The 27,848-nt window shown below is 46.1% G+C and overlaps 13 non-coding genes across 13 annotated transcripts; all 13 read right to left on the bottom strand.

The window, feature by feature from the left end:
• Positions 1-89: 89 nt before the first annotated feature.
• Positions 90-280, bottom strand: LOC130322960 (U2 spliceosomal RNA). Its single transcript, XR_008868361.1, has one exon. It is a non-coding gene; the product is annotated as a U2 spliceosomal RNA (small nuclear RNA).
• Positions 281-2,383: 2,103 nt separating this feature from the next.
• LOC130322959 (U2 spliceosomal RNA) lies at positions 2,384-2,574 on the bottom strand. The gene has a single exon (XR_008868360.1). It is a non-coding gene; the product is annotated as a U2 spliceosomal RNA (small nuclear RNA).
• A 2,088-nt stretch (positions 2,575-4,662) lies between these two features.
• LOC130322958 (U2 spliceosomal RNA) lies at positions 4,663-4,853 on the bottom strand. Its single transcript, XR_008868359.1, has one exon. It is a non-coding gene; the product is annotated as a U2 spliceosomal RNA (small nuclear RNA).
• A 2,082-nt stretch (positions 4,854-6,935) lies between these two features.
• On the bottom strand, positions 6,936-7,126 carry LOC130322957 (U2 spliceosomal RNA). Its single transcript, XR_008868358.1, has one exon. It is a non-coding gene; the product is annotated as a U2 spliceosomal RNA (small nuclear RNA).
• A 2,100-nt stretch (positions 7,127-9,226) lies between these two features.
• Positions 9,227-9,417, bottom strand: LOC130322956 (U2 spliceosomal RNA). The gene has a single exon (XR_008868357.1). It is a non-coding gene; the product is annotated as a U2 spliceosomal RNA (small nuclear RNA).
• Positions 9,418-11,492: 2,075 nt separating this feature from the next.
• Positions 11,493-11,683, bottom strand: LOC130322955 (U2 spliceosomal RNA). Its single transcript, XR_008868356.1, has one exon. It is a non-coding gene; the product is annotated as a U2 spliceosomal RNA (small nuclear RNA).
• Positions 11,684-13,776: 2,093 nt separating this feature from the next.
• On the bottom strand, positions 13,777-13,967 carry LOC130322968 (U2 spliceosomal RNA). The gene has a single exon (XR_008868368.1). It is a non-coding gene; the product is annotated as a U2 spliceosomal RNA (small nuclear RNA).
• Positions 13,968-16,044: 2,077 nt separating this feature from the next.
• On the bottom strand, positions 16,045-16,235 carry LOC130322973 (U2 spliceosomal RNA). Its single transcript, XR_008868372.1, has one exon. It is a non-coding gene; the product is annotated as a U2 spliceosomal RNA (small nuclear RNA).
• A 2,078-nt stretch (positions 16,236-18,313) lies between these two features.
• Positions 18,314-18,504, bottom strand: LOC130322971 (U2 spliceosomal RNA). The gene has a single exon (XR_008868371.1). It is a non-coding gene; the product is annotated as a U2 spliceosomal RNA (small nuclear RNA).
• A 2,088-nt stretch (positions 18,505-20,592) lies between these two features.
• LOC130322969 (U2 spliceosomal RNA) lies at positions 20,593-20,783 on the bottom strand. Its single transcript, XR_008868369.1, has one exon. It is a non-coding gene; the product is annotated as a U2 spliceosomal RNA (small nuclear RNA).
• Positions 20,784-22,889: 2,106 nt separating this feature from the next.
• Positions 22,890-23,080, bottom strand: LOC130322970 (U2 spliceosomal RNA). Its single transcript, XR_008868370.1, has one exon. It is a non-coding gene; the product is annotated as a U2 spliceosomal RNA (small nuclear RNA).
• Positions 23,081-25,164: 2,084 nt separating this feature from the next.
• Positions 25,165-25,355, bottom strand: LOC130322966 (U2 spliceosomal RNA). The gene has a single exon (XR_008868366.1). It is a non-coding gene; the product is annotated as a U2 spliceosomal RNA (small nuclear RNA).
• Positions 25,356-27,447: 2,092 nt separating this feature from the next.
• On the bottom strand, positions 27,448-27,638 carry LOC130322954 (U2 spliceosomal RNA). Its single transcript, XR_008868355.1, has one exon. It is a non-coding gene; the product is annotated as a U2 spliceosomal RNA (small nuclear RNA).
• Between the last annotated feature and the right edge of the window lie 210 nt (positions 27,639-27,848).

Genomic DNA, 27,848 nt, shown 5'->3' with positions numbered 1-27,848 from the left:
CAGCAGCAAGGCCCACAGGGCTGGCTAGCTGGCTAGCCAGCAAGCAGGTAGCAATGAAAGTAGGAATCTTTCTTTTTAACCCTGTAAGGGGGTGGTGCACTGTACCCGAAGATACTGCCATATCGGGTCAATGCATAGGGCGACGGAAGCAAGCTTCGAAATCGGCCCCCGTTCTCAAAAATCCATTTAATATATGGTCCCCAGATAGGGGACGTATCAGATATTAAACTGATAAGAACAGATACTACACTTGATCTTAGCCAAAAGGCCGAGAAGCGATAACCGTGAAAGGGGCGGGCCCAACAAGGTGCCCTTCATGGGCACTATCACTGCTTGCTGTCAGGGAGGCTGCCAGACAATTTTCCATGCACACTCTGGGCTGGGGGACAGTCAACCACCAGTACACACAGCAGAACCTAAACCCATACCATTATTGCTAAGCAGCAAGACAGGGGCCCATTGCACTCCCACGGGGCCTTTTTAAATGCAATCCATAACCCGGATTTGCCAGGAACCCTTCTTACTCCTCCTACTTGCATGTGACACTGGGCTTAGGATCTGCATAGGAAACACACACACAAGCACACACCTACCTTTGTTGCCTGCAGATGCCTCCTTGGCTGTCCCCAAACGGTATCAAACCAACACCCACGGGAAGCTGTAAGCATAGAGGACATGCCTGCACCCCATTGGACTTACCTGTGTGGGTTAAACCCGGGTTATTTGACAACCTATGGCGGTGATGGTTCTGCTCAGGCAGAGCAGTGCTGATGCTCCTCATAAAGCTGTCGCTGCTGTGAAGGTTCTAGGTGACATCACAAATCCCTATGGTTACATACACAACAAAGCTGGGTTGTTGTTGTTTACACTCTGCAAGGCCTGTGGAAGTGAGTGACATCATAGCACTGTAGTTCTGAGGGTTCTAGATGGATGCAACAATCTCCTGTTGCTTCTATGAAGGCCATAATAGACGACATCACCAAACAGCTCCATAGTCACATACACAGCAAAGGAGAGATGTTGTTTACACCTAGTGATGTCAGTGGTATTGAGTGACATCACAGCACAGTGCTAAGGCTCCTGGGCCTGGACACAGCAGCGGCTGCAATATCTCAACGGAGAATACGTTTATATATATATGTGTGTGTGTGCGCGTATATATATATATATACATATATATATATATATATATATATATATATATATATATTTCTCCGCCGAAATCACTTTTAAACCCATTTCCACCTTTTTTTCCCTTCTCTTCCTCTTACTTTTTTTTCACGTTTTTTTACGTTTTTCTCCTTTTCGCCTCTTTTCTGGGCGTATTATTCTTCTTTTTCTTCTTTTTTTTCGTCTAATGCATACCCCATCAGTGCAGCAATGCTTATTCAATACCGCCAGCAGATGGAGACACTGGGGGATAATTTTCTAAGGATTTATACTGATTTTTCCTGTCTGAATTTGTCGCACAGAAAGTTGCAGGCCAAATATGTGTGACATTTCTGCGACTTTAGCTTCTAGAGCATTTTTACAACATTATACATAGGTGCTGAATACATAAAAAGCGACTGTTCAGCGACAGACAAGTCGCATCGGCTGAAAGTAGGCCAGAATGTCAGTCCATGTTGGAGCAGGTTTAGATACAGTCTAAAGTATAGATCTCAAAGTCTGTGCACAGAATTTAGCAAGGGCCTCGCACCTTCTGATGCATCAGGTAGGTGCACAATAGCATAGCCTAACCCTCTGTACTTTGGTCTATATTGATGCGGGACATAGACAGCCAGCTGATGACCAATCCATTAGTGCAATGGATGGCTGGAAGCATTTGTCTTTGCCTTTGCAATACCACAGAAGCAATGCATGGTCAATGTACAGCAATGACACACCTGTGTGAACAGCCAGGAGACCCCCCCCCCCCCCCCCCCCATGTTATGTTACATAGTTACATAGTTAGTACGGTCGAAAAAAGACATATGTCCATCAAGTTCAACCAGGGAATTAAGGGGTAGGGGTGTGGCGCGATATTGGGGAAGGGATGAGATTTTATATTTCTTCATAAGCATTAATCTTATTTTGTCAATTAGGAACATTCAGCACCCACCCGCTATCAAGGCAGCTGCCTATCATGTCATGCCCTACCTGCACAGGTGTGCTGGCTACTCAAATGATCCAATTAAGGAGGCCATTTAGTCAGCAGCAGCAGAAGTCCTGTGCCTGGACGCTCCAACAGCGGCCAGACACAAGCAGAAGCAGCAGAAGCAGCAGCAGCACCACCTTTTGTTTTTTGGCTGCAGCAGCAGCAAGGCCCACAGGGCTGGCTAGCTGGCTAGCCAGCAAGCAGGTAGCAATGAAAGTAGGAATCTTTCTTTTTAACCCTGTAAGGGGGTGGTGCACTGTACCCGAAGATACTGCCATATCGGGTCAATGCATAGGGCGACGGAAGCAAGCTTCGAAATCGGCCCCCGTTCTCAAAAATCCATTTAATATATGGTCCCCAGATAGGGGACGTATCAGATATTAAACTGATAAGAACAGATACTACACTTGATCTTAGCCAAAAGGCCGAGAAGCGATAACCGTGAAAGGGGCGGGCCCAACAAGGTGCCCTTCATGGGCACTATCACTGCTTGCTGTCAGGGAGGCTGCCAGACAATTTTCCATGCACACTCTGGGCTGGGGGGCAGTCAACCACCAGTACACACAGCAGAACCTAAACCCATACCATTATTGCTAAGCAGCAAGACAGGGGCCCATTGCACTCCCACGGGGCCTTTTTAAATGCAATCCATAACCCGGATTTGCCAGGAACCCTTCTTACTCCTCCTACTTGCATGTGACACTGGGCTTAGGATCTGCATAGGAAACACACACACAAGCACACACCTACCTTTGTTGCCTGCAGATGCCTCCTTGGCTGTCCCCAAACGGTATCAAACCAACACCCACGGGAAGCTGTAAGCATAGAGGACATGCCTGCACCCCATTGGACTTACCTGTGTGGGTTAAACCCGGGTTATTTGACAACCTATGGCGGTGATGGTTCTGCTCAGGCAGAGCAGTGCTGATGCTCCTCATAAAGCTGTCGCTGCTGTGAAGGTTCTAGGTGACATCACAAATCCCTATGGTTACATACACAACAAAGCTGGGTTGTTGTTGTTTACACTCTGCAAGGCCTGTGGAAGTGAGTGACATCATAGCACTGTAGTTCTGAGGGTTCTAGATGGATGCAACAATCTCCTGTTGCTTCTATGAAGGCCATAATAGACGACATCACCAAACAGCTCCATAGTCACATACACAGCAAAGGAGAGATGTTGTTTACACCTAGTGATGTCAGTGGTATTGAGTGACATCACAGCACAGTGCTAAGGCTCCTGGGCCTGGACACAGCAGCGGCTGCAATATCTCAACGGAGAATACGTTTATATATATGTGTGTGTGTGCGCGTATATATATATATATATATATATATATATATATATATATATATATATTTCTCCGCCGAAATCACTTTTAAACCCATTTCCACCTTTTTTTCCCTTCTCTTCCTCTTACTTTTTTTTCACGTTTTTTTACGTTTTTCTCCTTTTCGCCTCTTTTCTGGGCGTATTATTCTTCTTTTTCTTCTTTTTTTTCGTCTAATGCATACCCCATCAGTGCAGCAATGCTTATTCAATACCGCCAGCAGATGGAGACACTGGGGGATAATTTTCTAAGGATTTATACTGATTTTTCCTGTCTGAATTTGTCGCACAGAAAGTTGCAGGCCAAATATGTGTGACATTTCTGCGACTTTAGCTTCTAGAGCATTTTTACAACATTATACATAGGTGCTGAATACATAAAAAGCGACTGTTCAGCGACAGACAAGTCGCATCGGCTGAAAGTAGGCCAGAATGTCAGTCCATGTTGGAGCAGGTTTAGATACAGTCTAAAGTATAGATCTCAAAGTCTGTGCACAGAATTTAGCAAGGGCCTCGCACCTTCTGATGCATCAGGTAGGTGCACAATAGCATAGCCTAACCCTCTGTACTTTGGTCTATATTGATGCGGGACATAGACAGCCAGCTGATGACCAATCCATTAGTGCAATGGATGGCTGGAAGCATTTGTCTTTGCCTTTGCAATACCACAGAAGCAATGCATGGTCAATGTACAGCAATGACACACCTGTGTGAACAGCCAGGAGACCCCCCCCCCCCCCCATGTTATGTTACATAGTTACATAGTTAGTACGGTCGAAAAAAGACATATGTCCATCAAGTTCAACCAGGGAATTAAGGGGTAGGGGTGTGGCGCGATATTGGGGAAGGGATGAGATTTTATATTTCTTCATAAGCATTAATCTTATTTTGTCAATTAGGAACATTCAGCACCCACCCGCTATCAAGGCAGCTGCCTATCATGTCATGCCCTACCTGCACAGGTGTGCTGGCTACTCAAATGATCCAATTAAGGAGGCCATTTAGTCAGCAGCAGCAGAAGTCCTGTGCCTGGACGCTCCAACAGCGGCCAGACACAAGCAGAAGCAGCAGAAGCAGCAGCATCACCACCTTTTGTTTTTTGGCTGCAGCAGCAGCAAGGCCCACAGGGCTGGCTAGCTGGCTAGCCAGCAAGCAGGTAGCAATGAAAGTAGGAATCTTTCTTTTTAACCCTGTAAGGGGGTGGTGCACTGTACCCGAAGATACTGCCATATCGGGTCAATGCATAGGGCGACGGAAGCAAGCTTCGAAATCGGCCCCCGTTCTCAAAAATCCATTTAATATATGGTCCCCAGATAGGGGACGTATCAGATATTAAACTGATAAGAACAGATACTACACTTGATCTTAGCCAAAAGGCCGAGAAGCGATAACCGTGAAAGGGGCGGGCCCAACAAGGTGCCCTTCATGGGCACTATCACTGCTTGCTGTCAGGGAGGCTGCCAGACAATTTTCCATGCACACTCTGGGCTGGGGGGCAGTCAACCACCAGTACACACAGCAGAACCTAAACCCATACCATTATTGCTAAGCAGCAAGACAGGGGCCCATTGCACTCCCACGGGGCCTTTTTAAATGCAATCCATAACCCGGATTTGCCAGGAACCCTTCTTACTCCTCCTACTTGCATGTGACACTGGGCTTAGGATCTGCATAGGAAACACACACACAAGCACACACCTACCTTTGTTGCCTGCAGATGCCTCCTTGGCTGTCCCCAAACGGTATCAAACCAACACCCACGGGAAGCTGTAAGCATAGAGGACATGCCTGCACCCCATTGGACTTACCTGTGTGGGTTAAACCCGGGTTATTTGACAACCTATGGCGGTGATGGTTCTGCTCAGGCAGAGCAGTGCTGATGCTCCTCATAAAGCTGTCGCTGCTGTGAAGGTTCTAGGTGACATCACAAATCCCTATGGTTACATACACAACAAAGCTGGGTTGTTGTTGTTTACACTCTGCAAGGCCTGTGGAAGTGAGTGACATCATAGCACTGTAGTTCTGAGGGTTCTAGATGGATGCAACAATCTCCTGTTGCTTCTATGAAGGCCATAATAGACGACATCACCAAACAGCTCCATAGTCACATACACAGCAAAGGAGAGATGTTGTTTACACCTAGTGATGTCAGTGGTATTGAGTGACATCACAGCACAGTGCTAAGGCTCCTGGGCCTGGACACAGCAGCGGCTGCAATATCTCAACGGAGAATACGTTTATATATATATGTGTGTGTGTGCGCGTATATATATATATATATATATATATATATATATATATATATATTTCTCCGCCGAAATCACTTTTAAACCCATTTCCACCTTTTTTTCCCTTCTCTTCCTCTTACTTTTTTTTCACGTTTTTTTACGTTTTTCTCCTTTTCGCCTCTTTTCTGGGCGTATTATTCTTCTTTTTCTTCTTTTTTTTCGTCTAATGCATACCCCATCAGTGCAGCAATGCTTATTCAATACCGCCAGCAGATGGAGACACTGGGGGATAATTTTCTAAGGATTTATACTGATTTTTCCTGTCTGAATTTGTCGCACAGAAAGTTGCAGGCCAAATATGTGTGACATTTCTGCGACTTTAGCTTCTAGAGCATTTTTACAACATTATACATAGGTGCTGAATACATAAAAAGCGACTGTTCAGCGACAGACAAGTCGCATCGGCTGAAAGTAGGCCAGAATGTCAGTCCATGTTGGAGCAGGTTTAGATACAGTCTAAAGTATAGATCTCAAAGTCTGTGCACAGAATTTAGCAAGGGCCTCGCACCTTCTGATGCATCAGGTAGGTGCACAATAGCATAGCCTAACCCTCTGTACTTTGGTCTATATTGATGCGGGACATAGACAGCCAGCTGATGACCAATCCATTAGTGCAATGGATGGCTGGAAGCATTTGTCTTTGCCTTTGCAATACCACAGAAGCAATGCATGGTCAATGTACAGCAATGACACACCTGTGTGAACAGCCAGGAGACCCCCCCCCCCCCCCCCATGTTATGTTACATAGTTACATAGTTAGTACGGTCGAAAAAAGACATATGTCCATCAAGTTCAACCAGGGAATTAAGGGGTAGGGGTGTGGCGCGATATTGGGGAAGGGATGAGATTTTATATTTCTTCATAAGCATTAATCTTATTTTGTCAATTAGGAACATTCAGCACCCACCCGCTATCAAGGCAGCTGCCTATCATGTCATGCCCTACCTGCACAGGTGTGCTGGCTACTCAAATGATCCAATTAAGGAGGCCATTTAGTCAGCAGCAGCAGAAGTCCTGTGCCTGGACGCTCCAACAGCGGCCAGACACAAGCAGAAGAAGCAGCAGCAGCACCACCTTTTGTTTTTTGGCTGCAGCAGCAGCAAGGCCCACAGGGCTGGCTAGCTGGCTAGCCAGCAAGCAGGTAGCAATGAAAGTAGGAATCTTTCTTTTTAACCCTGTAAGGGGGTGGTGCACTGTACCCGAAGATACTGCCATATCGGGTCAATGCATAGGGCGACGGAAGCAAGCTTCGAAATCGGCCCCCGTTCTCAAAAATCCATTTAATATATGGTCCCCAGATAGGGGACGTATCAGATATTAAACTGATAAGAACAGATACTACACTTGATCTTAGCCAAAAGGCCGAGAAGCGATAACCGTGAAAGGGGCGGGCCCAACAAGGTGCCCTTCATGGGCACTATCACTGCTTGCTGTCAGGGAGGCTGCCAGACAATTTTCCATGCACACTCTGGGCTGGGGGGCAGTCAACCACCAGTACACACAGCAGAACCTAAACCCATACCATTATTGCTAAGCAGCAAGACAGGGGCCCATTGCACTCCCACGGGGCCTTTTTAAATGCAATCCATAACCCGGATTTGCCAGGAACCCTTCTTACTCCTCCTACTTGCATGTGACACTGGGCTTAGGATCTGCATAGGAAACACACACACAAGCACACACCTACCTTTGTTGCCTGCAGATGCCTCCTTGGCTGTCCCCAAACGGTATCAAACCAACACCCACGGGAAGCTGTAAGCATAGAGGACATGCCTGCACCCCATTGGACTTACCTGTGTGGGTTAAACCCGGGTTATTTGACAACCTATGGCGGTGATGGTTCTGCTCAGGCAGAGCAGTGCTGATGCTCCTCATAAAGCTGTCGCTGCTGTGAAGGTTCTAGGTGACATCACAAATCCCTATGGTTACATACACAACAAAGCTGGGTTGTTGTTGTTTACACTCTGCAAGGCCTGTGGAAGTGAGTGACATCATAGCACTGTAGTTCTGAGGGTTCTAGATGGATGCAACAATCTCCTGTTGCTTCTATGAAGGCCATAATAGACGACATCACCAAACAGCTCCATAGTCACATACACAGCAAAGGAGAGATGTTGTTTACACCTAGTGATGTCAGTGGTATTGAGTGACATCACAGCACAGTGCTAAGGCTCCTGGGCCTGGACACAGCAGCGGCTGCAATATCTCAACGGAGAATACGTTTATATATATGTGTGTGTGTGCGCGTATATATATATATATATATATATATATATATATATATATATATATATATATATATATTTCTCCGCCGAAATCACTTTTAAACCCATTTCCACCTTTTTTTCCCTTCTCTTCCTCTTACTTTTTTTTCACGTTTTTTTACGTTTTTCTCCTTTTCGCCTCTTTTCTGGGCGTATTATTCTTCTTTTTCTTCTTTTTTTTCGTCTAATGCATACCCCATCAGTGCAGCAATGCTTATTCAATACCGCCAGCAGATGGAGACACTGGGGGATAATTTTCTAAGGATTTATACTGATTTTTCCTGTCTGAATTTGTCGCACAGAAAGTTGCAGGCCAAATATGTGTGACATTTCTGCGACTTTAGCTTCTAGAGCATTTTTACAACATTATACATAGGTGCTGAATACATAAAAAGCGACTGTTCAGCGACAGACAAGTCGCATCGGCTGAAAGTAGGCCAGAATGTCAGTCCATGTTGGAGCAGGTTTAGATACAGTCTAAAGTATAGATCTCAAAGTCTGTGCACAGAATTTAGCAAGGGCCTCGCACCTTCTGATGCATCAGGTAGGTGCACAATAGCATAGCCTAACCCTCTGTACTTTGGTCTATATTGATGCGGGACATAGACAGCCAGCTGATGACCAATCCATTAGTGCAATGGATGGCTGGAAGCATTTGTCTTTGCCTTTGCAATACCACAGAAGCAATGCATGGTCAATGTACAGCAATGACACACCTGTGTGAACAGCCAGGAGACCCCCCCCCCCCCCCCCATGTTATGTTACATAGTTACATAGTTAGTACGGTCGAAAAAAGACATATGTCCATCAAGTTCAACCAGGGAATTAAGGGGTAGGGGTGTGGCGCGATATTGGGGAAGGGATGAGATTTTATATTTCTTCATAAGCATTAATCTTATTTTGTCAATTAGGAACATTCAGCACCCACCCGCTATCAAGGCAGCTGCCTATCATGTCATGCCCTACCTGCACAGGTATGCTGGCTACTCAAATGATCCAATTAAGGAGGCCATTTAGTCAGCAGCAGCAGAAGTCCTGTGCCTGGACGCTCCAACAGCGGCCAGACACAAGCAGAAGCAGCAGAAGCAGCAGCATCACCACCTTTTGTTTTTTGGCTGCAGCAGCAGCAAGGCCCACAGGGCTGGCTAGCTGGCTAGCCAGCAAGCAGGTAGCAATGAAAGTAGGAATCTTTCTTTTTAACCCTGTAAGGGGGTGGTGCACTGTACCCGAAGATACTGCCATATCGGGTCAATGCATAGGGCGACGGAAGCAAGCTTCGAAATCGGCCCCCGTTCTCAAAAATCCATTTAATATATGGTCCCCAGATAGGGGACGTATCAGATATTAAACTGATAAGAACAGATACTACACTTGATCTTAGCCAAAAGGCCGAGAAGCGATAACCGTGAAAGGGGCGGGCCCAACAAGGTGCCCTTCATGGGCACTATCACTGCTTGCTGTCAGGGAGGCTGCCAGACAATTTTCCATGCACACTCTGGGCTGGGGGGCAGTCAACCACCAGTACACACAGCAGAACCTAAACCCATACCATTATTGCTAAGCAGCAAGACAGGGGCCCATTGCACTCCCACGGGGCCTTTTTAAATGCAATCCATAACCCGGATTTGCCAGGAACCCTTCTTACTCCTCCTACTTGCATGTGACACTGGGCTTAGGATCTGCATAGGAAACACACACACAAGCACACACCTACCTTTGTTGCCTGCAGATGCCTCCTTGGCTGTCCCCAAACGGTATCAAACCAACACCCACGGGAAGCTGTAAGCATAGAGGACATGCCTGCACCCCATTGGACTTACCTGTGTGGGTTAAACCCGGGTTATTTGACAACCTATGGCGGTGATGGTTCTGCTCAGGCAGAGCAGTGCTGATGCTCCTCATAAAGCTGTCGCTGCTGTGAAGGTTCTAGGTGACATCACAAATCCCTATGGTTACATACACAACAAAGCTGGGTTGTTGTTGTTTACACTCTGCAAGGCCTGTGGAAGTGAGTGACATCATAGCACTGTAGTTCTGAGGGTTCTAGATGGATGCAACAATCTCCTGTTGCTTCTATGAAGGCCATAATAGACGACATCACCAAACAGCTCCATAGTCACATACACAGCAAAGGAGAGATGTTGTTTACACCTAGTGATGTCAGTGGTATTGAGTGACATCACAGCACAGTGCTAAGGCTCCTGGGCCTGGACACAGCAGCGGCTGCAATATCTCAACGGAGAATACGTTTATATATATGTGTGTGTGTGCGCGTATATATATATATATATATATATATATATATATATATATTTCTCCGCCGAAATCACTTTTAAACCCATTTCCACCTTTTTTTCCCTTCTCTTCCTCTTACTTTTTTTTCACGTTTTTTTACGTTTTTCTCCTTTTCGCCTCTTTTCTGGGCGTATTATTCTTCTTTTTCTTCTTTTTTTTCGTCTAATGCATACCCCATCAGTGCAGCAATGCTTATTCAATACCGCCAGCAGATGGAGACACTGGGGGATAATTTTCTAAGGATTTATACTGATTTTTCCTGTCTGAATTTGTCGCACAGAAAGTTGCAGGCCAAATATGTGTGACATTTCTGCGACTTTAGCTTCTAGAGCATTTTTACAACATTATACATAGGTGCTGAATACATAAAAAGCGACTGTTCAGCGACAGACAAGTCGCATCGGCTGAAAGTAGGCCAGAATGTCAGTCCATGTTGGAGCAGGTTTAGATACAGTCTAAAGTATAGATCTCAAAGTCTGTGCACAGAATTTAGCAAGGGCCTCGCACCTTCTGATGCATCAGGTAGGTGCACAATAGCATAGCCTAACCCTCTGTACTTTGGTCTATATTGATGCGGGACATAGACAGCCAGCTGATGACCAATCCATTAGTGCAATGGATGGCTGGAAGCATTTGTCTTTGCCTTTGCAATACCACAGAAGCAATGCATGGTCAATGTACAGCAATGACACACCTGTGTGAACAGCCAGGAGACCCCCCCCCCCCCATGTTATGTTACATAGTTACATAGTTAGTACGGTCGAAAAAAGACATATGTCCATCAAGTTCAACCAGGGAATTAAGGGGTAGGGGTGTGGCGCGATATTGGGGAAGGGATGAGATTTTATATTTCTTCATAAGCATTAATCTTATTTTGTCAATTAGGAACATTCAGCACCCACCCGCTATCAAGGCAGCTGCCTATCATGTCATGCCCTACCTGCACAGGTGTGCTGGCTACTCAAATGATCCAATTAAGGAGGCCATTTAGTCAGCAGCAGCAGAAGTCCTGTGCCTGGACGCTCCAACAGCGGCCAGACACAAGCAGAAGCAGAAGCAGCAGCAGCACCACCTTTTGTTTTTTGGCTGCAGCAGCAGCAAGGCCCACAGGGCTGGCTAGCTGGCTAGCCAGCAAGCAGGTAGCAATGAAAGTAGGAATCTTTCTTTTTAACCCTGTAAGGGGGTGGTGCACTGTACCCGAAGATACTGCCATATCGGGTCAATGCATAGGGCGACGGAAGCAAGCTTCGAAATCGGCCCCCGTTCTCAAAAATCCATTTAATATATGGTCCCCAGATAGGGGACGTATCAGATATTAAACTGATAAGAACAGATACTACACTTGATCTTAGCCAAAAGGCCGAGAAGCGATAACCGTGAAAGGGGCGGGCCCAACAAGGTGCCCTTCATGGGCACTATCACTGCTTGCTGTCAGGGAGGCTGCCAGACAATTTTCCATGCACACTCTGGGCTGGGGGGCAGTCAACCACCAGTACACACAGCAGAACCTAAACCCATACCATTATTGCTAAGCAGCAAGACAGGGGCCCATTGCACTCCCACGGGGCCTTTTTAAATGCAATCCATAACCCGGATTTGCCAGGAACCCTTCTTACTCCTCCTACTTGCATGTGACACTGGGCTTAGGATCTGCATAGGAAACACACACACAAGCACACACCTACCTTTGTTGCCTGCAGATGCCTCCTTGGCTGTCCCCAAACGGTATCAAACCAACACCCACGGGAAGCTGTAAGCATAGAGGACATGCCTGCACCCCATTGGACTTACCTGTGTGGGTTAAACCCGGGTTATTTGACAACCTATGGCGGTGATGGTTCTGCTCAGGCAGAGCAGTGCTGATGCTCCTCATAAAGCTGTCGCTGCTGTGAAGGTTCTAGGTGACATCACAAATCCCTATGGTTACATACACAACAAAGCTGGGTTGTTGTTGTTTACACTCTGCAAGGCCTGTGGAAGTGAGTGACATCATAGCACTGTAGTTCTGAGGGTTCTAGATGGATGCAACAATCTCCTGTTGCTTCTATGAAGGCCATAATAGACGACATCACCAAACAGCTCCATAGTCACATACACAGCAAAGGAGAGATGTTGTTTACACCTAGTGATGTCAGTGGTATTGAGTGACATCACAGCACAGTGCTAAGGCTCCTGGGCCTGGACACAGCAGCGGCTGCAATATCTCAACGGAGAATACGTTAATATATATGTGTGTGTGTGCGCGTATATATATATATATATATATATATATATATATATATATATATATTTCTCCGCCGAAATCACTTTTAAACCCATTTCCACCTTTTTTTCCCTTCTCTTCCTCTTACTTTTTTTTCACGTTTTTTTACGTTTTTCTCCTTTTCGCCTCTTTTCTGGGCGTATTATTCTTCTTTTTCTTCTTTTTTTTCGTCTAATGCATACCCCATCAGTGCAGCAATGCTTATTCAATACCGCCAGCAGATGGAGACACTGGGGGATAATTTTCTAAGGATTTATACTGATTTTTCCTGTCTGAATTTGTCGCACAGAAAGTTGCAGGCCAAATATGTGTGACATTTCTGCGACTTTAGCTTCTAGAGCATTTTTACAACATTATACATAGGTGCTGAATACATAAAAAGCGACTGTTCAGCGACAGACAAGTCGCATCGGCTGAAAGTAGGCCAGAATGTCAGTCCATGTTGGAGCAGGTTTAGATACAGTCTAAAGTATAGATCTCAAAGTCTGTGCACAGAATTTAGCAAGGGCCTCGCACCTTCTGATGCATCAGGTAGGTGCACAATAGCATAGCCTAACCCTCTGTACTTTGGTCTATATTGATGCGGGACATAGACAGCCAGCTGATGACCAATCCATTAGTGCAATGGATGGCTGGAAGCATTTGTCTTTGCCTTTGCAATACCACAGAAGCAATGCATGGTCAATGTACAGCAATGACACACCTGTGTGAACAGCCAGGAGACCCCCCCCCCCCCATGTTATGTTACATAGTTACATAGTTAGTACGGTCGAAAAAAGACATATGTCCATCAAGTTCAACCAGGGAATTAAGGGGTAGGGGTGTGGCGCGATATTGGGGAAGGGATGAGATTTTATATTTCTTCATAAGCATTAATCTTATTTTGTCAATTAGGAACATTCAGCACCCACCCGCTATCAAGGCAGCTGCCTATCATGTCATGACCTACCTGCACAGGTGTGCTGGCTACTCAAATGATCCAATTAAGGAGGCCATTTAGTCAGCAGCAGCAGAAGTCCTGTGCCTGGACGCTCCAACAGCGGCCAGACACAAGCAGAAGCAGAAGCAGCAGAAGCAGCAGCAGCACCACCACCTTTTGTTTTTTGGCTGCAGCAGCAGCAAGGCCCACAGGGCTGGCTAGCTGGCTAGCCAGCAAGCAGGTAGCAATGAAAGTAGGAATCTTTCTTTTTAACCCTGTAAGGGGGTGGTGCACTGTACCCGAAGATACTGCCATATCGGGTCAATGCATAGGGCGACGGAAGCAAGCTTTGAAATCGGCCCCCGTTCTCAAAAATCCATTTAATATATGGTCCCCAGATAGGGGACATATCAGATATTAAACTGATAAGAACAGATACTACACTTGATCTTAGCCAAAAGGCCGAGAAGCGATAACCGTGAAAGGGGCGGGCCCAACAAGGTGCCCTTCATGGGCACTATCACTGCTTGCTGTCAGGGAGGCTGCCAGACAATTTTCCATGCACACTCTGGGCTGGGGGGCAGTCAACCACCAGTACACACAGCAGAACCTAAACCCATACCATTATTGCTAAGCAGCAAGACAGGGGCCCATTGCACTCCCACGGGGCCTTTTTAAATGCAATCCATAACCCGGATTTGCCAGGAACCCTTCTTACTCCTCCTACTTGCATGTGACACTGGGCTTAGGATCTGCATAGGAAACACACACACAAGCACACACCTACCTTTGTTGCCTGCAGATGCCTCCTTGGCTGTCCCCAAACGGTATCAAACCAACACCCACGGGAAGCTGTAAGCATAGAGGACATGCCTGCACCCCATTGGACTTACCTGTGTGGGTTAAACCCGGGTTATTTGACAACCTATGGCGGTGATGGTTCTGCTCAGGCAGAGCAGTGCTGATGCTCCTCATAAAGCTGTCGCTGCTGTGAAGGTTCTAGGTGACATCACAAATCCCTATGGTTACATACACAACAAAGCTGGGTTGTTGTTGTTTACACTCTGCAAGGCCTGTGGAAGTGAGTGACATCATAGCACTGTAGTTCTGAGGGTTCTAGATGGATGCAACAATCTCCTGTTGCTTCTATGAAGGCCATAATAGACGACATCACCAAACAGCTCCATAGTCACATACACAGCAAAGGAGAGATGTTGTTTACACCTAGTGATGTCAGTGGTATTGAGTGACATCACAGCACAGTGCTAAGGCTCCTGGGCCTGGACACAGCAGCGGCTGCAATATCTCAACGGAGAATACGTTTATATATATGTGTGTGTGTGCGCATATATATATATATATATATATATATATATATATATATATATTTCTCCGCCGAAATCACTTTTAAACCCATTTCCACCTTTTTTTCCCTTCTCTTCCTCTTACTTTTTTTTCACGTTTTTTTACGTTTTTCTCCTTTTCGCCTCTTTTCTGGGCGTATTATTCTTCTTTTTCTTCTTTTTTTTCGTCTAATGCATACCCCATCAGTGCAGCAATGCTTATTCAATACCGCCAGCAGATGGAGACACTGGGGGATAATTTTCTAAGGATTTATACTGATTTTTCCTGTCTGAATTTGTCGCACAGAAAGTTGCAGGCCAAATATGTGTGACATTTCTGCGACTTTAGCTTCTAGAGCATTTTTACAACATTATACATAGGTGCTGAATACATAAAAAGCGACTGTTCAGCGACAGACAAGTCGCATCGGCTGAAAGTAGGCCAGAATGTCAGTCCATGTTGGAGCAGGTTTAGATACAGTCTAAAGTATAGATCTCAAAGTCTGTGCACAGAATTTAGCAAGGGCCTCGCACCTTCTGATGCATCAGGTAGGTGCACAATAGCATAGCCTAACCCTCTGTACTTTGGTCTATATTGATGCGGGACATAGACAGCCAGCTGATGACCAATCCATTAGTGCAATGGATGGCTGGAAGCATTTGTCTTTGCCTTTGCAATACCACAGAAGCAATGCATGGTCAATGTACAGCAATGACACACCTGTGTGAACAGCCAGGAGACCCCCCCCCCCCCATGTTATGTTACATAGTTACATAGTTAGTACGGTCGAAAAAAGACATATGTCCATCAAGTTCAACCAGGGAATTAAGGGGTAGGGGTGTGGCGCGATATTGGGGAAGGGATGAGATTTTATATTTCTTCATAAGCATTAATCTTATTTTGTCAATTAGGAACATTCAGCACCCACCCGCTATCAAGGCAGCTGCCTATCATGTCATGCCCTACCTGCACAGGTGTGCTGGCTACTCAAATGATCCAATTAAGGAGGCCATTTAGTCAGCAGCAGCAGAAGTCCTGTGCCTGGACGCTCCAACAGCGGCCAGACACAAGCAGAAGCAGAAGCAGCAGCAGCACCACCTTTTGTTTTTTGGCTGCAGCAGCAGCAAGGCCCACAGGGCTGGCTAGCTGGCTAGCCAGCAAGCAGGTAGCAATGAAAGTAGGAATCTTTCTTTTTAACCCTGTAAGGGGGTGGTGCACTGTACCCGAAGATACTGCCATATCGGGTCAATGCATAGGGCGACGGAAGCAAGCTTCGAAATCGGCCCCCGTTCTCAAAAATCCATTTAATATATGGTCCCCAGATAGGGGACGTATCAGATATTAAACTGATAAGAACAGATACTACACTTGATCTTAGCCAAAAGGCCGAGAAGCGATAACCGTGAAAGGGGCGGGCCCAACAAGGTGCCCTTCATGGGCACTATCACTGCTTGCTGTCAGGGAGGCTGCCAGACAATTTTCCATGCACACTCTGGGCTGGGGGGCAGTCAACCACCAGTACACACAGCAGAACCTAAACCCATACCATTATTGCTAAGCAGCAAGACAGGGGCCCATTGCACTCCCACGGGGCCTTTTTAAATGCAATCCATAACCCGGATTTGCCAGGAACCCTTCTTACTCCTCCTACTTGCATGTGACACTGGGCTTAGGATCTGCATAGGAAACACACACACAAGCACACACCTACCTTTGTTGCCTGCAGATGCCTCCTTGGCTGTCCCCAAACGGTATCAAACCAACACCCACGGGAAGCTGTAAGCATAGAGGACATGCCTGCACCCCATTGGACTTACCTGTGTGGGTTAAACCCGGGTTATTTGACAACCTATGGCGGTGATGGTTCTGCTCAGGCAGAGCAGTGCTGATGCTCCTCATAAAGCTGTCGCTGCTGTGAAGGTTCTAGGTGACATCACAAATCCCTATGGTTACATACACAACAAAGCTGGGTTGTTGTTGTTTACACTCTGCAAGGCCTGTGGAAGTGAGTGACATCATAGCACTGTAGTTCTGAGGGTTCTAGATGGATGCAACAATCTCCTGTTGCTTCTATGAAGGCCATAATAGACGACATCACCAAACAGCTCCATAGTCACATACACAGCAAAGGAGAGATGTTGTTTACACCTAGTGATGTCAGTGGTATTGAGTGACATCACAGCACAGTGCTAAGGCTCCTGGGCCTGGACACAGCAGCGGCTGCAATATCTCAACGGAGAATACGTTTATATATATGTGTGTGTGTGCGCGTATATATATATATATATATATATATATATATATATTTCTCCGCCGAAATCACTTTTAAACCCATTTCCACCTTTTTTTCCCTTCTCTTCCTCTTACTTTTTTTTCACGTTTTTTTACGTTTTTCTCCTTTTCGCCTCTTTTCTGGGCGTATTATTCTTCTTTTTCTTCTTTTTTTTCGTCTAATGCATACCCCATCAGTGCAGCAATGCTTATTCAATACCGCCAGCAGATGGAGACACTGGGGGATAATTTTCTAAGGATTTATACTGATTTTTCCTGTCTGAATTTGTCGCACAGAAAGTTGCAGGCCAAATATGTGTGACATTTCTGCGACTTTAGCTTCTAGAGCATTTTTACAACATTATACATAGGTGCTGAATACATAAAAAGCGACTGTTCAGCGACAGACAAGTCGCATCGGCTGAAAGTAGGCCAGAATGTCAGTCCATGTTGGAGCAGGTTTAGATACAGTCTAAAGTATAGATCTCAAAGTCTGTGCACAGAATTTAGCAAGGGCCTCGCACCTTCTGATGCATCAGGTAGGTGCACAATAGCATAGCCTAACCCTCTGTACTTTGGTCTATATTGATGCGGGACATAGACAGCCAGCTGATGACCAATCCATTAGTGCAATGGATGGCTGGAAGCATTTGTCTTTGCCTTTGCAATACCACAGAAGCAATGCATGGTCAATGTACAGCAATGACACACCTGTGTGAACAGCCAGGAGACCCCCCCCCCCATGTTATGTTACATAGTTACATAGTTAGTACGGTCGAAAAAAGACATATGTCCATCAAGTTCAACCAGGGAATTAAGGGGTAGGGGTGTGGCGCGATATTGGGGAAGGGATGAGATTTTATATTTCTTCATAAGCATTAATCTTATTTTGTCAATTAGGAACATTCAGCACCCACCCGCTATCAAGGCAGCTGCCTATCATGTCATGCCCTACCTGCACAGGTGTGCTGGCTACTCAAATGATCCAATTAAGGAGGCCATTTAGTCAGCAGCAGCAGAAGTCCTGTGCCTGGACGCTCCAACAGCGGCCAGACACAAGCAGAAGCAGAAGCAGCAGAAGCAGCAGCAGCACCACCTTTTGTTTTTTGGCTGCAGCAGCAGCAAGGCCCACAGGGCTGGCTAGCTGGCTAGCCAGCAAGCAGGTAGCAATGAAAGTAGGAATCTTTCTTTTTAACCCTGTAAGGGGGTGGTGCACTGTACCCGAAGATACTGCCATATCGGGTCAATGCATAGGGCGACGGAAGCAAGCTTCGAAATCGGCCCCCGTTCTCAAAAATCCATTTAATATATGGTCCCCAGATAGGGGACGTATCAGATATTAAACTGATAAGAACAGATACTACACTTGATCTTAGCCAAAAGGCCGAGAAGCGATAACCGTGAAAGGGGCGGGCCCAACAAGGTGCCCTTCATGGGCACTATCACTGCTTGCTGTCAGGGAGGCTGCCAGACAATTTTCCATGCACACTCTGGGCTGGGGGGCAGTCAACCACCAGTACACACAGCAGAACCTAAACCCATACCATTATTGCTAAGCAGCAAGACAGGGGCCCATTGCACTCCCACGGGGCCTTTTTAAATGCAATCCATAACCTGGATTTGCCAGGAACCCTTCTTACTCCTCCTACTTGCATGTGACACTGGGCTTAGGATCTGCATAGGAAACACACACACAAGCACACACCTACCTTTGTTGCCTGCAGATGCCTCCTTGGCTGTCCCCAAACGGTATCAAACCAACACCCACGGGAAGCTGTAAGCATAGAGGACATGCCTGCACCCCATTGGACTTACCTGTGTGGGTTAAACCCGGGTTATTTGACAACCTATGGCGGTGATGGTTCTGCTCAGGCAGAGCAGTGCTGATGCTCCTCATAAAGCTGTCGCTGCTGTGAAGGTTCTAGGTGACATCACAAATCCCTATGGTTACATACACAACAAAGCTGGGTTGTTGTTGTTTACACTCTGCAAGGCCTGTGGAAGTGAGTGACATCATAGCACTGTAGTTCTGAGGGTTCTAGATGGATGCAACAATCTCCTGTTGCTTCTATGAAGGCCATAATAGACGACATCACCAAACAGCTCCATAGTCACATACACAGCAAAGGAGAGATGTTGTTTACACCTAGTGATGTCAGTGGTATTGAGTGACATCACAGCACAGTGCTAAGGCTCCTGGGCCTGGACACAGCAGCGGCTGCAATATCTCAACGGAGAATACGTTTATATATATGTGTGTGTGTGCGCGTATATATATATATATATATATATATATATATATATATATATTTCTCCGCCGAAATCACTTTTAAACCCATTTCCACCTTTTTTTCCCTTCTCTTCCTCTTACTTTTTTTCACGTTTTTTTACGTTTTTCTCCTTTTCGCCTCTTTTCTGGGCGTATTATTCTTCTTTTTCTTCTTTTTTTTCGTCTAATGCATACCCCATCAGTGCAGCAATGCTTATTCAATACCGCCAGCAGATGGAGACACTGGGGGATAATTTTCTAAGGATTTATACTGATTTTTCCTGTCTGAATTTGTTGCACAGAAAGTTGCAGGCCAAATATGTGTGACATTTCTGCGACTTTAGCTTCTAGAGCATTTTTACAACATTATACATAGGTGCTGAATACATAAAAAGCGACTGTTCAGCGACAGACAAGTCGCATCGGCTGAAAGTAGGCCAGAATGTCAGTCCATGTTGGAGCAGGTTTAGATACAGTCTAAAGTATAGATCTCAAAGTCTGTGCACAGAATTTAGCAAGGGCCTCGCACCTTCTGATGCATCAGGTAGGTGCACAATAGCATAGCCTAACCCTCTGTACTTTGGTCTATATTGATGCGGGACATAGACAGCCAGCTGATGACCAATCCATTAGTGCAATGGATGGCTGGAAGCATTTGTCTTTGCCTTTGCAATACCACAGAAGCAATGCATGGTCAATGTACAGCAATGACACACCTGTGTGAACAGCCAGGAGACCCCCCCCCCCCCCCCATGTTATGTTACATAGTTACATAGTTAGTACGGTCGAAAAAAGACATATGTCCATCAAGTTCAACCAAGGAATTAAGGGGTAGGGGTGTGGCGCGATATTGGGGAAGGGATGAGATTTTATATTTCTTCATAAGCATTAATCTTATTTTGTCAATTAGGAACATTCAGCACCCACCCGCTATCAAGGCAGCTGCCTATCATGTCATGCCCTACCTGCACAGGTGTGCTGGCTACTCAAATGATCCAATTAAGGAGGCCATTTAGTCAGCAGCAGCAGAAGTCCTGTGCCTGGACGCTCCAACAGCGGCCAGACACAAGCAGAAGCAGAAGCAGCAGAAGCAGCAGCAGCACCACCTTTTGTTTTTTGGCTGCAGCAGCAGCAAGGCCCACAGGGCTGGCTAGCTGGCTAGCCAGCAAGCAGGTAGCAATGAAAGTAGGAATCTTTCTTTTTAACCCTGTAAGGGGGTGGTGCACTGTACCCGAAGATACTGCCATATCGGGTCAATGCATAGGGCGACGGAAGCAGGCTTCGAAATCGGCCCCCGTTCTCAAAAATCCATTTAATATATGGTCCCCAGATAGGGGACGTATCAGATATTAAACTGATAAGAACAGATACTACACTTGATCTTAGCCAAAAGGCCGAGAAGCGATAACCGTGAAAGGGGCGGGCCCAACAAGGTGCCCTTCATGGGCACTATCACTGCTTGCTGTCAGGGAGGCTGCCAGACAATTTTCCATGCACACTCTGGGCTGGGGGGCAGTCAACCACCAGTACACACAGCAGAACCTAAACCCATACCATTATTGCTAAGCAGCAAGACAGGGGCCCATTGCACTCCCACGGGGCCTTTTTAAATGCAATCCATAACCCGGATTTGCCAGGAACCCTTCTTACTCCTCCTACTTGCATGTGACACTGGGCTTAGGATCTGCATAGGAAACACACACACAAGCACACACCTACCTTTGTTGCCTGCAGATGCCTCCTTGGCTGTCCCCAAACGGTATCAAACCAACACCCACGGGAAGCTGTAAGCATAGAGGACATGCCTGCACCCCATTGGACTTACCTGTGTGGGTTAAACCCGGGTTATTTGACAACCTATGGCGGTGATGGTTCTGCTCAGGCAGAGCAGTGCTGATGCTCCTCATAAAGCTGTCGCTGCTGTGAAGGTTCTAGGTGACATCACAAATCCCTATGGTTACATACACAACAAAGCTGGGTTGTTGTTGTTTACACTCTGCAAGGCCTGTGGAAGTGAGTGACATCATAGCACTGTAGTTCTGAGGGTTCTAGATGGATGCAACAATCTCCTGTTGCTTCTATGAAGGCCATAATAGACGACATCACCAAAGAGCTCCATAGTCACATACACAGCAAAGGAGAGATGTTGTTTACACCTAGTGATGTCAGTGGTATTGAGTGACATCACAGCACAGTGCTAAGGCTCCTGGGCCTGGACACAGCAGCGGCTGCAATATCTCAACGGAGAATACGTTTATATATATGTGTGTGTGTGCGCGTATATATATATATATATATATATATATATATATATATATATATATATAGATATATATATATTTCTCCGCCGAAATCACTTTTAAACCCATTTCCACCTTTTTTTCCCTTCTCTTCCTCTTACTTTTTTTTCACGTTTTTTTTACGTTTTTCTCCTTTTCGCCTCTTTTCTGGGCGTATTATTCTTCTTTTTCTTCTTTTTTTTCGTCTAATGCATACCCCATCAGTGCAGCAATGCTTATTCAATACCGCCAGCAGATGGAGACACTGGGGGATAATTTTCTAAGGATTTATACTGATTTTTCCTGTCTGAATTTGTCGCACAGAAAGTTGCAGGCCAAATATGTGTGACATTTCTGCGACTTTAGCTTCTAGAGCATTTTTACAACATTATACATAGGTGCTGAATACATAAAAAGCGACTGTTCAGCGACAGACAAGTCGCATCGGCTGAAAGTAGGCCAGAATGTCAGTCCATGTTGGAGCAGGTTTAGATACAGTCTAAAGTATAGATCTCAAAGTCTGTGCACAGAATTTAGCAAGGGCCTCGCACCTTCTGATGCATCAGGTAGGTGCACAATAGCATAGCCTAACCCTCTGTACTTTGGTCTATATTGATGCGGGACATAGACAGCCAGCTGATGACCAATCCATTAGTGCAATGGATGGCTGGAAGCATTTGTCTTTGCCTTTGCAATACCACAGAAGCAATGCATGGTCAATGTACAGCAATGACACACCTGTGTGAACAGCCAGGAGACCCCCCCCCCCCATGTTATGTTACATAGTTACATAGTTAGTACGGTCGAAAAAAGACATATGTCCATCAAGTTCAACCAGGGAATTAAGGGGTAGGGGTGTGGCGCGATATTGGGGAAGGGATGAGATTTTATATTTCTTCATAAGCATTAATCTTATTTTGTCAATTAGGAACATTCAGCACCCACCCGCTATCAAGGCAGCTGCCTATCATGTCATGCCCTACCTGCACAGGTGTGCTGGCTACTCAAATGATCCAATTAAGGAGGCCATTTAGTCAGCAGCAGCAGAAGTCCTGTGCCTGGACGCTCCAACAGCGGCCAGACACAAGCAGAAGCAGAAGCAGCAGAAGCAGCAGCAGCACCACCTTTTGTTTTTTGGCTGCAGCAGCAGCAAGGCCCACAGGGCTGGCTAGCTGGCTAGCCAGCAAGCAGGTAGCAATGAAAGTAGGAATCTTTCTTTTTAACCCTGTAAGGGGGTGGTGCACTGTACCCGAAGATACTGCCATATCGGGTCAATGCATAGGGCGACGGAAGCAAGCTTCGAAATCGGCCCCCGTTCTCAAAAATCCATTTAATATATGGTCCCCAGATAGGGGACGTATCAGATATTAAACTGATAAGAACAGATACTACACTTGATCTTAGCCAAAAGGCCGAGAAGCGATAACCGTGAAAGGGGCGGGCCCAACAAGGTGCCCTTCATGGGCACTATCACTGCTTGCTGTCAGGGAGGCTGCCAGACAATTTTCCATGCACACTCTGGGCTGGGGGGCAGTCAACCACCAGTACACACAGCAGAACCTAAACCCATACCATTATTGCTAAGCAGCAAGACAGGGGCCCATTGCACTCCCACGGGGCCTTTTTAAATGCAATCCATAACCCGGATTTGCCAGGAACCCTTCTTACTCCTCCTACTTGCATGTGACACTGGGCTTAGGATCTGCATAGGAAACACACACACAAGCACACACCTACCTTTGTTGCCTGCAGATGCCTCCTTGGCTGTCCCCAAACGGTATCAAACCAACACCCACGGGAAGCTGTAAGCATAGAGGACATGCCTGCACCCCATTGGACTTACCTGTGTGGGTTAAACCCGGGTTATTTGACAACCTATGGCGGTGATGGTTCTGCTCAGGCAGAGCAGTGCTGATGCTCCTCATAAAGCTGTCGCTGCTGTGAAGGTTCTAGGTGACATCACAAATCCCTATGGTTACATACACAACAAAGCTGGGTTGTTGTTGTTTACACTCTGCAAGGCCTGTGGAAGTGAGTGACATCATAGCACTGTAGTTCTGAGGGTTCTAGATGGATGCAACAATCTCCTGTTGCTTCTATGAAGGCCATAATAGACGACATCACCAAACAGCTCCATAGTCACATACACAGCAAAGGAGAGATGTTGTTTACACCTAGTGATGTCAGTGGTATTGAGTGACATCACAGCACAGTGCTAAGGCTCCTGGGCCTGGACACAGCAGCGGCTGCAATATCTCAACGGAGAATACGTTTATATATATGTGTGTGTGTGCGCGTATATATATATATATATATATATATATATATATATTTCTCCGCCGAAATCACTTTTAAACCCATTTCCACCTTTTTTTCCCTTCTCTTCCTCTTACTTTTTTTTCACGTTTTTTTTACGTTTTTCTCCTTTTCGCCTCTTTTCTGGGCGTATTATTCTTCTTTTTCTTCTTTTTTTTCGTCTAATGCATACCCCATCAGTGCAGCAATGCTTATTCAATACCGCCAGCAGATGGAGACACTGGGGGATAATTTTCTAAGGATTTATACTGATTTTTCCTGTCTGAATTTGTCGCACAGAAAGTTGCAGGCCAAATATGTGTGACATTTCTGCGACTTTAGCTTCTAGAGCATTTTTACAACATTATACATAGGTGCTGAATACATAAAAAGCGACTGTTCAGCGACAGACAAGTCGCATCGGCTGAAAGTAGGCCAGAATGTCAGTCCATGTTGGAGCAGGTTTAGATACAGTCTAAAGTATAGATCTCAAAGTCTGTGCACAGAATTTAGCAAGGGCCTCGCACCTTCTGATGCATCAGGTAGGTGCACAATAGCATAGCCTAACCCTCTGTACTTTGGTCTATATTGATGCGGGACATAGACAGCCAGCTGATGACCAATCCATTAGTGCAATGGATGGCTGGAAGCATTTGTCTTTGCCTTTGCAATACCACAGAAGCAATGCATGGTCAATGTACAGCAATGACACACCTGTGTGAACAGCCAGGAGACCCCCCCCCCCCCCCCATGTTATGTTACATAGTTACATAGTTAGTACGGTCGAAAAAAGACATATGTCCATCAAGTTCAACCAGGGAATTAAGGGGTAGGGGTGTGGCGCGATATTGGGGAAGGGATGAGATTTTATATTTCTTCATAAGCATTAATCTTATTTTGTCAATTAGGAACATTCAGCACCCACCCGCTATCAAGGCAGCTGCCTATCATGTCATGCCCTACCTGCACAGGTGTGCTGGCTACTCAAATGATCCAATTAAGGAGGCCATTTAGTCAGCAGCAGCAGAAGTCCTGTGCCTGGACGCTCCAACAGCGGCCAGACACAAGCAGAAGCAGAAGCAGCAGAAGCAGCAGCAGCACCACCTTTTGTTTTTTGGCTGCAGCAGCAGCAAGGCCCACAGGGCTGGCTAGCTGGCTAGCCAGCAAGCAGGTAGCAATGAAAGTAGGAATCTTTCTTTTTAACCCTGTAAGGGGGTGGTGCACTGTACCCGAAGATACTGCCATATCGGGTCAATGCATAGGGCGACGGAAGCAAGCTTCGAAATCGGCCCCCGTTCTCAAAAATCCATTTAATATATGGTCCCCAGATAGGGGACGTATCAGATATTAAACTGATAAGAACAGATACTACACTTGATCTTAGCCAAAAGGCCGAGAAGCGATAACCGTGAAAGGGGCGGGCCCAACAAGGTGCCCTTCATGGGCACTATCACTGCTTGCTGTCAGGGAGGCTGCCAGACAATTTTCCATGCACACTCTGGGCTGGGGGGCAGTCAACCACCAGTACACACAGCAGAACCTAAACCCATACCATTATTGCTAAGCAGCAAGACAGGGGCCCATTGCACTCCCACGGGGCCTTTTTAAATGCAATCCATAACCCGGATTTGCCAGGAACCCTTCTTACTCCTCCTACTTGCATGTGACACTGGGCTTAGGATCTGCATAGGAAACACACACACAAGCACACACCTACCTTTGTTGCCTGCAGATGCCTCCTTGGCTGTCCCCAAACGGTATCAAACCAACACCCACGGGAAGCTGTAAGCATAGAGGACATGCCTGCACCCCATTGGACTTACCTGTGTGGGTTAAACCCGGGTTATTTGACAACCTATGGCGGTGATGGTTCTGCTCAGGCAGAGCAGTGCTGATGCTCCTCATAAAGCTGTCGCTGCTGTGAAGGTTCTAGGTGACATCACAAATCCCTATGGTTACATACACAACAAAGCTGGGTTGTTGTTGTTTACACTCTGCAAGGCCTGTGGAAGTGAGTGACATCATAGCACTGTAGTTCTGAGGGTTCTAGATGGATGCAACAATCTCCTGTTGCTTCTATGAAGGCCATAATAGACGACATCACCAAACAGCTCCATAGTCACATACACAGCAAAGGAGAGATGTTGTTTACACCTAGTGATGTCAGTGGTATTGAGTGACATCACAGCACAGTGCTAAGGCTCCTGGGCCTGGACACAGCAGCGGCTGCAATATCTCAACGGAGAATACGTTTATATATATGTGTGTGTGTGCGCGTATATATATATATATATATATATATATATATATATATATATATATTTCTCCGCCGAAATCACTTTTAAACCCATTTCCACCTTTTTTTCCCTTCTCTTCCTCTTACTTTTTTTTCACGTTTTTTTACGTTTTTCTCCTTTTCGCCTCTTTTCTGGGCGTATTATTCTTCTTTTTCTTCTTTTTTTTCGTCTAATGCATACCCCATCAGTGCAGCAATGCTTATTCAATACCGCCAGCAGATGGAGACACTGGGGGATAATTTTCTAAGGATTTATACTGATTTTTCCTGTCTGAATTTGTCGCACAGAAAGTTGCAGGCCAAATATGTGTGACATTTCTGCGACTTTAGCTTCTAGAGCATTTTTTACAACATTATACATAGGTGCTGAATACATAAAAAAGCGACTGTTCAGCGACAGACAAGTCGCATCGGCTGAAAGTAGGCCAGAATGTCAGTCCATGTTGGAGCAGGTTTAGATACAGTCTAAAGTATAGATCTCAAAGTCTGTGCACAGAATTTAGCAAGGGCCTCGCACCTTCTGATGCATCAGGTAGGTGCACAATAGCATAGCCTAACCCTCTGTACTTTGGTCTATATTGATGCGGGACATAGACAGCCAGCTGATGACCAATCCATTAGTGCAATGGATGGCTGGAAGCATTTGTCTTTGCCTTTGCAATACCACAGAAGCAATGCATGGTCAATGTACAGCAATGACACACCTGTGTGAACAGCCAGGAGACCCCCCCCCCCCCCATGTTATGTTACATAGTTACATAGTTAGTACGGTCGAAAAAAGACATATGTCCATCAAGTTCAACCAAGGAATTAAGGGGTAGGGGTGTGGCGCGATATTGGGGAAGGGATGAGATTTTATATTTCTTCATAAGCATTAATCTTATTTTGTCAATTAGGAACATTCAGCACCACCCGCTATCAAGGCAGCTGCCTATCATGTCATGCCCTACCTGCACAGGTGTGCTGGCTACTCAAATGATCCAATTAAGGAGGCCATTTAGTCAGCAGCAGCAGAAGTCCTGTGCCTGGACGCTCCAACAGCGGCCAGACACAAGCAGAAGCAGAAGCAGCAGAAGCAGCAGCAGCACCACCTTTTGTTTTTTGGCTGCAGCAGCAGCAAGGCCCACAGGGCTGGCTAGCTGGCTAGCCAGCAAGCAGGTAGCAATGAAAGTAGGAATCTTTCTTTTTAACCCTGTAAGGGGGTGGTGCACTGTACCCGAAGATACTGCCATATCGGGTCAATGCATAGGGCGACGGAAGCAAGCTTCGAAATCGGCCCCCGTTCTCAAAAATCCATTTAATATATGGTCCCCAGATAGGGGACGTATCAGATATTAAACTGATAAGAACAGATACTACACTTGATCTTAGCCAAAAGGCCGAGAAGCGATAACCGTGAAAGGGGCGGGCCCAACAAGGTGCCCTTCATGGGCACTATCACTGCTTGCTGTCAGGGAGGCTGCCAGACAATTTTCCATGCACACTCTGGGCTGGGGGGCAGTCAACCACCAGTACACACAGCAGAACCTAAACCCATACCATTATTGCTAAGCAGCAAGACAGGGGCCCATTGCACTCCCACGGGGCCTTTTTAAATGCAA

This window comes from Hyla sarda, unplaced genomic scaffold, assembly GCF_029499605.1.
Source record: "Hyla sarda isolate aHylSar1 unplaced genomic scaffold, aHylSar1.hap1 scaffold_2406, whole genome shotgun sequence".
In the NCBI taxonomy this organism is placed as follows: domain Eukaryota; kingdom Metazoa; phylum Chordata; class Amphibia; order Anura; family Hylidae; genus Hyla; species Hyla sarda.
The sequence above is the reverse complement of the archived record's forward strand: the minus strand, read 5'-3'. Positions and strand labels throughout refer to the sequence as shown.